The sequence below is a fragment of the Pinus tabuliformis genome, chromosome 2_1 (assembly GCF_031772625.1).
Source record: "Pinus tabuliformis cultivar Carrire ecotype Pingquan chromosome 2_1, CPIR1, whole genome shotgun sequence".
Classification (NCBI taxonomy): domain Eukaryota; kingdom Viridiplantae; phylum Streptophyta; class Pinopsida; order Pinales; family Pinaceae; genus Pinus; species Pinus tabuliformis.
Genome location: NC_142299.1, coordinates 588947454 through 588960296, shown reverse-complemented (window position 1 = coordinate 588960296; position 12843 = coordinate 588947454).

The following is a 12843-nucleotide window of genomic DNA, read 5'->3' as shown; positions in this document are numbered from 1 at the left end:
TTGGTTCATGATTTCCTCCTACATAATTGTATGTTTAATTCGGGAGCTTCACATAATCTTATGCCTTTGTCAGTGATGCAACTAAATCTACAAGTGACCAAACCTTATAGGGATTTGTATTCTTTTGATTCAAACAAGGTCAAGTGTTTGGGAGTTATTAAGGATCTGGCAGTGTCACTAACCCAAATTCCAGCTAGAAGCTTGGTCATGCATGTTGTTGTAGCAGATATTCCTGCTAGATTTGGAATGCTTCTATCTAGGTCCTTGGGGGCTAAATTGGGAGGTGTTTTGAAACTAGATTTTGCATATGCTGTTATACCAATTTTTGGTGGGGGGGAGAGGAGATTGTATAAAGAAACTAGGTTTGTAAAAACAATTACAAAAAATGGAGCAAGAAATTCACATGTATATAGTCAGGAGAAGGATGACTTTTCTTGTTTCACACTACATGATAATGCAGAGCTGGCTAAAGATAATCAGAAGCATCTTGCTTCAGCCAATGTAATTTCAGAGCTGCAAAGGGAAGAAGTGTGGAAATGTTTTTTTGATGGAGCTTATTCCAAGGAAGGAACAGGTGTTGGTTTTCTTCTAATTGCACCTGGAGGTAATATGTTCCCTTTTTCTTTTAAATTAGAGTTTGAGGCAACAAACAGTGTGGCAGAATATGAGTCCTTGATTATTGCTCTACAAACAGCTAAACAGATTGGTGTTAAGTCAATTTTTGCTTTTGGAGATTTGGAGCTAATTATTAGGAAGATAAAAGATCATTGCCAAACAAAACATCCTAGGATCCAGGCATACAGAAATGAGGTATGGGATTTGATTGAGAACTTTTTTGAAGCTTTTAGCATTCAATTCATTCCAAGAGATGAGAATAGATTGGCAGATTCATTGGTTGTGGCTGCTATTACTTTCAAGCCTCCTATTAATCCAAGACTAATATATGAGGTAGAAATGAGACACAGACCTTCTGTTCCTGATAATGTTAAGAATTGGCAAGTTTTTGAGGATGACCAGTAGATTGAGGAGTTTTTGACTATGGTTGAAACGTTCCAGGGCAGAGAAATTGATCAGGATGAAGAAGAGACGACAGAAAGTGTAGAAGCCTATGGTTTAAAAGATTCAATAGCAAATCAAAAGATCTTTCAATTGAAAGATAATATTTTTCCAAAGGACTTGTTCCTCTTGAAAGTTTTTTTAATTCCAATTATGTGACTGTGGACTTAGGAAAAATTTCACAAGATGAACATATTCAGGATTACAACATTGGAACTCAAGAGAATCCCAGGTTAGTCAAATTATATGGTGGAGTTTCACCTAATTTTATATATATTAAACTTTTCAAGAATTATGTTGATGTCTTTGCATGTTCCTATGAAGATCTAAAAACCTATGATGTAAATATTATTCAACATAAGATTCCTTTGAAGGAGGGAATTAAACCCTACAAATAGAAGATTAAGCATATAAATCCTCTGCTTCTACCATCAATTGAAAAAGAGGTTAAGAAGTTGCTTGATGCCAAAATAATAGTCCCACTCAGGTATTTTGATTGGGTGGCTAATTTAGTACCGATAAGAAAGAAAAATGGAGAAATAAGGTTGTGTGTGGACTTCAAAAATCTCAACAGGGCTTCTTTGAAAGATAACTATCCATTGCCTAAGATGGATCATGTGCTGTAGAAGGTAACGAGATCTTTTAGAATTTCAATGCTAGATGGATTTTCTGGTTATAACTAGGTGGTTGTGGATAATGAGGATAAGAAGAAAACAACGTTCACAACTCCCTGGGGTACATTTAAGTATGTCAGAATGCCTTTCGGATTGATGAATGCAGGTGCTACATTTCAAAGGGCTATGGACATTGCTTTTGTTGGAGATAAGTTTGTAGTAATATATTTGGATGATATTACTATTTTATCAAAGTGTGATGAAGAACATTTGGATCATTTGAAAAATACTTTTGATAAATGTAAAAGATTTGGACTTTCCTTAAATCCCAAGAAATCCATTTTTTCTTTGTAAGAAGGAAAACTATTGGGAAACATTGTTTCAAGAGAAGGAGTGAAGATAGATCCAGCCAGAGTACAAGTTGTGCAAAAAATACCATTGCCTAGGGGTAAAAAGGATATTCAAAAGTTCTAGGAAAGATAAACTTCCTGAGAAGATTTTTATCCAACTATGTAGAAATTGTAAAATAAATTACTAATATGCTAAAGAAGGATAATGAAGTGAATTCGACCAAAGAAGCTAGAGAATCATTTTCTAGGATTAAAGAGGCATTACAAGGAACTCCAGTCTTAATCAACCCTAATTACCAAAAGTCTTTCCAAGCTTTTTCATTTGCATCATCAAGTTCAATAGCTATTGTCTTACTGTAGGAGAATGATGAAGAGAGAGAGCACCCAATTGCATTCTTCAGTCAGATTCTTAGGGATTCTGAGCTGAAATATAATATTCTTGAGAAACAGGTGTATGCTTTGGTAAAATGCCTGAAAGATTTTAGAACTTATGTGCTACAGTCCCAAATCGTTGTTTATGTGCCAAATGCTGCAGTGAAAGATGTATTACTACAGGGAGATATAGAAGGCAAAAGCGGAAAGTGGATTGCCAAGATCCAAGAATATGATTTGGACATAAAACCCACAAAGTTGGTGAAAGGAAAAGGATTGGCAAAAATGTTGACAGAATCAAACTTTTATGCACTGGGAATTAACTTGTTGGCACCTGTGGATGGAAAAGCAACTGAAGAAAGTGAAGGAGATCAAGATCTAGGTATGAAGATCAAGTATAAATGTTTGTTTTCAGAATGGTATAAGCATATAATTCATTATTTGTGCTTTCTTTCTTTCCCCCAATCCTTAGATAGAACAAATTATAGGGCACTAAAGATCAAGGCACAACCATATGTGATTCTGGAAGGCAGATTGTACTGGAAGGATCCTGCTGGAATTTTATTGCTGTGCTTAACAGAGGAAGAATTTACAGAAACAATCAAAGATTATCATGAGGGGTTTTGTGGAGGACATTACAGTTTGAAAGTAACTGCACATAAGATCCTAAAGGCAGGATTTTATTGGCCTACTTTATTTGGTGATACATATAAGTTTGTTAGAAGTTGTTAGAAGTGTCAGCTTTTTGCTGAGAAAAAGAGATTAGCCCCTTTACCTTTGATTCGAGTTTTCATAGAGGAGCCATTTAGAAAATGGGGATTGGACTTTGTTGGAGAAATCAATCCACCTTCGAGCAGACAACACAGGTTGGTTCTCACAGCAACTTATTACTACACCAAATGGGTAGAGGCAATTCCTACTAAGAGAGAAACTGATCATATAGTAATGAAGTTTCTAGAGGAAAATATTTTCAACAGATTTGGATGCCCCATTAAAATTATAACAGACAATGCTCAAGTCTTCAATTCAAGTAAGTTCATTTTCTTTTTGTCACAAGTATAATGCTATTTTTTCCCCTTTAATAGCTTATCATCCTCAGGGAAATGGATTAGCTGAATCTACTAACAAAACATTGATGAAGATCCTTAAGAAAACCATTGCAGAAAATAAAAGAGATTAGGATTTGAAGTTAAAGTTTCCTCCGTGGGCTGCTAGAGTAACTACAAGAAGATCTACAGGGAAATCACGTTTTCAATTAGTATATGGAACTCAGGTTCTATTTCCAAGTAAAATTGTGAAGCCAATGATTGCAATGATTCAGGAGGTGAAATAAGAACCAAATGCCTTGATAAGAATAATGAACAAAGTGGTGGAGCTAAGGGAGAACAGGGACAAGGTAAGAGACAACTTGATTATGTATCAATCCAAGATGAAAAATATTTTTGATAGAAAATCCAAGGAAATTGATTTTAAAGTTGCAGATTTAGTATTGAGATGGGATACCATAAGAGAAGGTAAGGGTAAACATGGGAAGTTTGATCCTCTCTGGTATGGTCCTTTTAGAATTTCTGAAGTAAGATCCAATAATACCTTCATTCTTGAGAATCTTGATGGTGAAACTCTACAGCTACCTATTAATGGGAAATACTTAAAGCATTACGTCTAGTTCTAAAGAATAAGCATCATTTCATTGTAAATACCTGAGTGAAATCAGTGTACAAATGCCATAGCATTTTAGTTTATGCGAAGCAATATATGACTCCATGCTCGAAGTGAAGGCACTAATCTACAATTCTTAGTGCTTTTGTGGCAAAAGCACTATCCCCAGGTGGAGCCAGATGTGGTAACATGTTTTTTTTTGTTTCATTCAAAAAAATCACTTGAAAAATATTAAAAAAAAAAGACATAAGGAAAGAGCGAGATGTAATAAATTGCATATCAGAATCAAAACATAAAAGAAAAAAAGTAATATATCGGAATCACAAAAGAAATAAGTGTTAAAGTGTTAAAGAGCTGAACTCAAAATATATATATTATATTTAAAAGCCTGGCGGGTCCGTGAAGCACCGAATGCATATGTATTGGTTTATTCAAACAATTACCTATTGTGATTCATGATAGCCGGACCCGAAAGGTATATACATTTTGGTTTAAAGTCCTGTCGGATCCACTGCACCGTAGAGCGATGGACATTGGGTTCCATCGATTGTGACTTGGGATGGCGGACCCGAAAAGTTATATATTGCATTTATAATGCCGGTGGGTCCAAAATAAGATAGAGTGCTTATTATATATGTATGTGATCCCGCCGATTGCGATCTGCGATAAGGGTCGAACCCGAAATAGATATATCTATATCTATATATATATATATATATATTTCGTTGTAAAGTCTTGGAGGGTCCACTATATCGAAAAGCCCTGCATTTTTATATGTATTTCTATTATAAAGGATTATAATAGAAATAAGCACTGAATAGGCCATACCCGAGGCATATATATATTATGTTTTATAAGCCCAGTGGGTCCATGAGGTGTACAAAAAGGAGGATTTAAAGTTACAAGTGGGATTTCAGGCGGAGCAAAAATGGTAAGTGGTGTTTATTGGAGCTCACCCGATCCCACTTATCATTTGACACGTAGCTGTCGGGTGGAGAGAGAAAACCGACCATTTTAGGTAGGTATTCTCCAAGCTTATGTCCCACCCAAAATCTTTATAGATCGTTTGATCTAGAAAGCGCAGATCTACGGTGGGGATATATCGGCGGAAGAGGTATGCCTCGATAGTTGTGTGGAGCCCGTATTAAAAGCAGAAAAAGCATTTTTTATGGCATATTTATGTTATAAAAGATATATAATGGAAAAAGCGCAAATATGAAGGATTTATGCATAAGTCCAATATTACCATAGTTATGCTACTTAAGGGTGCATAAAGATAAGTTTTGCAGTGATTTATCGGGGTGATTGTGATTTACAATGGAAGTCAACAGAGTGCTGAACAAGCGGATTTGACATATTTATAAAGAAAGATTAACTCTTTTGAGTTCCGTATTAATCAAAGGTTTGCATTAATTTCGCTATGTAAAGTGGAAAATCAAGGTTAGAGCTGAATCTAAAGAGGAAGACAAGCGGGTATGTATTCTTTGTATTTTGGTCAATCAAAATGCCCATGTAAGTCCATGATTACACAAGCTAAACACATTTCATTATGACTAAAATGAATTAAGCATCATTAGGGCATTTATAGAGGAATTTGAAAGCAAATTAACAGAGCAAGCCCGTAGTTATCATCCCCTTCTGAATTCAGTTATGTTCCCATTCTTTCATGTTCTTTGAGGTGACTTTTACCCTCCGTAAAATTCTATAATAGTTTTTACTTCATATAGATAAAGAAGCAGTTAAATAATTTGGGAAGTTTCTGATGCTGGATTCTGCCCCGCTTACACCCATAGTATGCATATACAATGCATAAATACATTAGTCCCAAGTATTTTAACTCACTAAGGAGTCAAATATACAACCATCAATGGTTAAGGCCCTTTATTAGTTTTAACGCTGAATGATTTGCTAAAACCCAAGATAGCCTCAGTCTTAGGCAAAACCCACATATCGGGAATTAAATCAACCCTCATAACCTTCGTTACCTCTTAACCACGTATATATAACCTTTTCCTTTCTTAACATTGGTTACATATAATTAACATGTAAAAACCTTACATTAGCGCTATTTCCTTATAAACCATTACAAAGGAAAATACCCACAAAACAAACCTTTCCGCTTTAGTACGGTCTTCACACGCTTCCCAAGGTTCCACCTTTATCGCAATCAGGTATCGGCTCCTCCGTGGGTCACATTAATACACAACTCCTCCGCATCTGATATGCGATCTAACTGTTAGACTTCAAACTTATAAACCCATGCTCATAACATCATCTGGTCTGCACCCATTATCCCTTCGCATTATCACATGTCACTTCCATACCTCGATCCTCCATCAACTAACTTTCATATTAAACCTCCACCATTTATCTACTCTTAGTAGATCTGACGGTTCACGTTTGCTTCGGGTTGACAACACACACGGGGATTAACTGCCTGATAAAGCGGTTTCCCCTCACTCCTCCACTACTACGTGTTCTCCAATTAGTGGAATCGGAGTCTAGCCCTCGATACCACTTACCACTGCCTTTCTGCCTGAAATACCACTCGAGGTTATAAATCCACCATTTTACTGCGTTAACTCGTGCACTCTTTGATATGCGATGACCATTGATCTACTCCATCAGTCGGTTCCGATAGTCCATTTAGGTTCCTCTGTTGTTTAATTTGGATCATTGATCATTGAGATCTAATGGTTACTCTACACCAATGCCTCACTTCTCTGCTCATCCCTTTTACTTAGACTCTATGCTATTTTCATTGGTTCCCCTGCGATTTTGGGGTTTTCTTTAGGGTTTCTGGTTTCCACTCTTCCGCTTCCTCAGAACTTAATTCTATGAATTCTACCTTCGCTTCCTCTCTCGAGCTTCCTCTAATTATTCAGCTAGATTCCAAGATCCCTAATGACTCCTCTAAATCATTCTCTCCTCTCTGCGCATTCTATAGAACTATGTCTGTAACCCTGTTACAGAACCTACAAATTATTAACTTACATGTAATACAATCACTTGATATTCATTCCACACATCTATACAGTTCTGGAATAAAGCTTTGTATATATAAATATAAAAAATTGATTACATATTAGAGACTCTCTATCTCTCATAGGCTTGTTCTTCAGTATCAGTGGCCTACACCTTTACTCTACCCATAGGCTTACATTTATACTAGAAAGTTCTGTTTGAACTAATTTTGCGTCATATCCTAGATCTACTGAACTGACTCCTAAATGTCCTCTATCCTATATGTCCACTTCTAATCTCATTTAATTCCTAAGAACACTTGCTATAGTTCCTCGAATCATGAAACTGTTTAAGAGTTATAATTAACTTTTAACTCTTTTGTCATTATTAGCCACTCATGTTCTCCTTTATTCGAGAGCATTTACAACATCCTCATGTTATCTAATTAATTTCTATTCTATGCACTCAAAATCCTAAATATTACATTAATTCATCACTTAGGAATCCAACTTCCTTAAAATACATGACCCCCTATGTCTACTTAATTACAATTATTTTCTCTTGGGTTGAATGCTCCTGCATCAGACTCCCAAAGTAGAAAATATCATGATCTCCTGATCATGTGTCTTCTAATCTTTGTCTTCCTGGATCCCATACTTTGTTTTGTAACCACCCAAATGTCTTGTTCCTTTGCTGCTATTGCACTTTTGTTGTCTTTTGCTCCATTTTCTTCTCCTTGCCAATCTGGTTCAAACTCTAATTGATCATGCTTCCTACTGCTACAATTTTCCTCCATTTGGACTGCTTCATCATCATCTACCACATTTCTTCAATCTCTATCTCCAGTACATCCTTGGACTGGTCCATACATTTCCACTTACTTCTGCCTCTTTCTCTTTGTTTCAGGTTGTTGTTGTTGTCCACTAACTCTTCAAACTGTTGTTGGTTACTTTCACTTTGTAGTTACTGGTCTACTTTTTCTCTTACTTTTGCTCTTGTAGACATTGCTCTTGCTCTTGCTTCAACTTTTGCTTTGACTCCTATGTTGACTGCCTCCCTTTCATCCTTTCCCTCTTTCATGATTATTTTTGTCTGCACTAAACCATGACTTTTCAACATTCTCTCCAGTAATTGAGCATCTTCGTTGCATGGATTAAATTCTTCCATAGAATCTTCTTCTTCCATTTTTATTTGGCTGCTCATCTGTGCCAAATTTCCTGCAGCATCTATAACAAAACCTTCACTCACAAAACACTTGTTAAAATAAAAAACATAAGGCTTCTGTGCCTTATCTTCCTTCAGCAACAATTCAGTTTGCTGCTCTGTTTCTTTCTCCTCTGTCAGCACTTCAGTATGTTGTTTTGAATTCTCAAAAGAACTCATGAGACTATCAACTAGACTCTCTTCCACATCATCTACTCTAATGATGTCTTCTTGCTCTTGTCCACTATAGTGAACTCCTTCTTCTGCAATTATACTGTCATACTCTGAATTTCCCAGCAAATATTCCAGCAATGCAATTTCTCTGTAACACTTTGCAAGTATTTCAACATCACTTATGTTTCCTGCATTTACACACAAATTATCAATTCGAAAATCATAAGGTTCAATAGCCTCAACTGTTGCTTCACATATTAGCTCTTCAGACTGAATTTCATATCCTTCTTTCACATGAAATTCTTCCTGTGTTATCACAGTTTCAAATATCAATGCATTATTAAGTTATTTTTGCTGCAATAAATCACTTCTTCTCTCATTTAAGAGACATTCTCCATCCTCCTTTAGTTCAAAGTTTTTATCTTCTGAAAGATAATCTTCCATACTTCTGACAGTTTCAAAAGATTGCTCATCCTATGCAAAACACTCCTTTGTTAGTGTTCCTTCTCCCAAGGTTAAATCCTTTGCATAGGGTTCTTCCTTCTTAACATCTTTCAGTAGATGTCCTTCCTTCTTACTGACGCTCTCAACAGTTTCCATGGCTATTTTCACTGTGCCTATCATCATAGTGAACTGATGATCCTTTACTTTGCTTTCAACTAACATAGTCTCTTCTTCAACTTTTCCTTTAATCTCTTGTTGTTTACCTTCTCTAAGAGCTATCCTTGTCTCACCATCTACATTAATATTCTCCTGCATTTCTTTTGCATTGACAGACAAACCATCAGTGTTAAAAGCATAAGACCCTGTGGTCCCACTTGATGTTTCAGCCATCATATCTCCTTGCTGTTCTAAATTCTTCATATGATTCAGAAATTATTCAATGGTATCCTCTTCAATCTCCTCAAGCCCTTCACTTCATTGCTTGATATCTTTCCCCAACTGTATATGAGACCTATCTATCTCATCTTCTTCCATAATAGAATTTATATTCTACTTGTCTTATTCCTCCTTTATGAAAATATCAGCAAATTTTCCTTCTTTACATGTTTCACCTGCAAACATACACAAATTGTCAGATTTAAAACCATGTGACCCTTTGGCCTCACTTGAAGTTTCAATCTTCAAGTATTCATTTTCTCTCAGAACTTCACCTTGTTCTGCTTCAAAAATGGACACTTCGATTTTGATTTCCAACTCAGCTTCTTTGAGTCTTCCATCAGCCATCTTACTTGCCTTTCTTATAGCCTTCTCTACAACTTATTCCACTTCACTGGCTTCTTCCTCAAGACCCAACCTAGTCTCTAGCTTTCCTCTAGTACTCTTCTTAATGCATCGAGTTGTTCTTTTAACTCCACAATCTCCTTGTCAATTTCCTATTGACTCATCCTCTTGCCATCTGATTTGGCATTCTTCTTCTCATATCTTCTACCATGGCTTCTCTCTGAACCTCTGCTATGACTATCGGTAGTCATCTTCTTCTCCTCTTTCTTCATGCGCTCCTCACTCATCTGCAACAGCTAGTCCTCGTCACTGCAATCTTACCTTACTAAGCTCTCCTCACTCACTCTTTTGGTAAGCATGGGTCCTCTATCTAGAAACTCCTCTTGAGCAACACCTTTGCTCCTTCTAGGCTTCTGCAATCTTTCACTCTCTCTTGAGAACACTTCAGCTATCCTCTCTGTCCAATCTGTGTTTGGATTCTTCAGGTTCACTGCCACTTCTCCTTCAGAGTGTTTTCCTTACTCTGCCTTCAAGAACACATCTAGTTCTCCTCTCACACCTTCTCTTGTTGTCCTTTGCTTAGATGCTTCATTTGCAACCACAATCTTCAATTTCAAATTGAAACAAAACACACTATCTTACCTCTAAGATCTATGTATGATCTTGTTCTCCCATTCTTCTGCACTTTGAATGGATTTTCCTCTGTTTGGTCTCCAAGATCAATCTTGCTCTCTTTTTTTATTCAAGGAATCCTTTGTTCCTATCTACTCCAAGCCTCTACTGGAACTACTACAATTTCCCAGGGACTTCAAAAGTTCCCCCTACAATCTTCTATTATAGCCTCTATCATTCATCAGTTAACTTATGCACATTACCGTCTTCTATGTGCAAACTCCTTTTCATAGGAAATCTTTTCCCCGCTCTGATTACAATTCTTCTCTGATACCACTAATGATGCTAGGTTGCCCCCCCGCCCCTACTTACACCCATAGTGTGCATATACAATGCATACACACATTAGTCCCAGGTATTTTAACCCACAAAGGAGTCAAATCTACAACCATCAATGGTTAAGGACCTTTATCAGTTTTACTACTGAATGATTTGATAAAACCCAACATAGCCTAACTCTTAGGCAAAATCCAAATATTGGGAATTAAATCAACCCTCATAACCTTCGTTACCCCTTAACCATGTATATATAACCTTTTCCTTTCTTAGCATTGTTTATATATAATTAACACGTAAAAACCTTCAATCGATGCTATTTCCTTATAAACCATTACAAAGGAAATACCCACAAAACAAACCTTTCTACTTTAGTATGGTCTTGACATGCTTCCCGAGGTTCCACCTTTATCACAATCAGGTATCGGCTCCTCCGCGGGTCACATTAATACACACCTCCTCCACATTTGATATGCGATTGAACTATCAGACTTCAAGCTTTATAAACCCTCATAACTTCATCGCGTCTGCACCCATCGGCCCTTTGCATTATCGCATGTCGCTTCCATACCCTGATCCCCAATCGACCAACTTGCATATTAAACCTTCGTCGTTGATCTACTCTTAGTAGATCTGACGGTTCACATTTGCTTTAGGTTGACAACGCACACAGGGATTAACCACCTGATAAAGCAGTTTCCCCTCACTCCTATGCTACTATGTGTTCTCTGATTAGTGGAATCGAAGCCAAGCCCTCAATACCACTTACCACTACTTTTTCATCTGAAATACCACCCGAGGTTATAAATCTGCCTTTTCACTGTGTTAACTCCTATGCTCTTTAACATGCGATGACCGTTGATCTACTCCATCATTTGGTTCCGATAGTTGATTTAGGTTCCTCTATTTTTTAAACTGGACCGTTGATCACTAAGATCTAATGGTTACTCTCTGCCAACGCCTCACTTCTTCGTTTGTCCCTTTTACTTAGACTTTACGCTATTTTCATTGGTTCCCCTGCGATTTTGGGGTTTTGTTCAGGTTTTTAGGTTTCCACTCTTTCGATTCCTTAGAGCTTAATTCCGTGAATTCTCCCTTTGCTTCCTCTCTAGAGCTTCCTCTGATTCTTCAGCGGGATTCCAAGATCCCTAATGACTCCTCTGAATCATTCTCTTCTCTCTGTGCATCCTATAGAACTTTGTCTATAACCCTGTTACAAAACTTGCGAATTATTAGCTTACATGTAATACAATCACTCGATATTCATTCCACACATCTATATAGTGTTGGAAATAATACTGAGAGGGGGGGGTGAATCAATATTATCAAATCAATTATTTTTCATTTCACAATCAGATTTGTATACACTACTTTAGTTATGGGAAACTGCGTATATATGCAACTGTATCTAAGGCAACCAACGTATATCAGTAAACTTATGATTCATTAAATGTTGATCTTTAATCAGTGCATCAAAACTTCATTAACCATAAGAACAGTAAATAGGTGCAGTAAAACAAAATAGATCATCACACATGTGGACACAAGATATAAGGTGGAAACCCAATGTGGGTGAAAAGCACCTGCTGCAATTAGTCTCTATCTTCTTTTAATAAGAATCTTCTTTTTACAATATTTTTGTACTAGTGCAGTCTTATACCAGTATGCAGGCTTCTACCTGCAAAAGGCTACACCCTTCTCTCATTCTCCAACTTCTCCTGGAAGGGAGCTATAACCCCCTTAGCTCTTGTACTAGCTAATGTACTAGTATGTAGGTTGTGACCTACAAAAGGCTACAACCTTCCCTTTTCTTCCAGGGACCATGTTTCATAATTTTTTAGACTGGATCCATCAAGAACATCAATCAAACATCAAATGTATCTGCATCAACCAATTTACTTTGCACCAAACAAAACTGAATCAAATAGTCACTTCTCTGAATGTTGTACCCAAAAAACAGCAACAGTAACCAGACACCAATTCTGAACCCAGAACACTGCAACAATAAATAGAAGTACCTAAAGCATATTTTGTGAGACGTACGCTACCTCAATATGTGAAACCTGCATGCATACGCATCTGTATGAAGGTAAACCAATGTATACACTGTTTTGAATTACTGAACCAGCATGTATACGCACCTTTTCTATGTTGAACATGTGTACAAATCTATAAAAGATAATTTACCCTTTTCACTTATTCAGACATCAGTTATACCCAGATTATCAGATTTATAGATCAATTCATGCACCAAATATAAGAGATCAAAATCACACAAA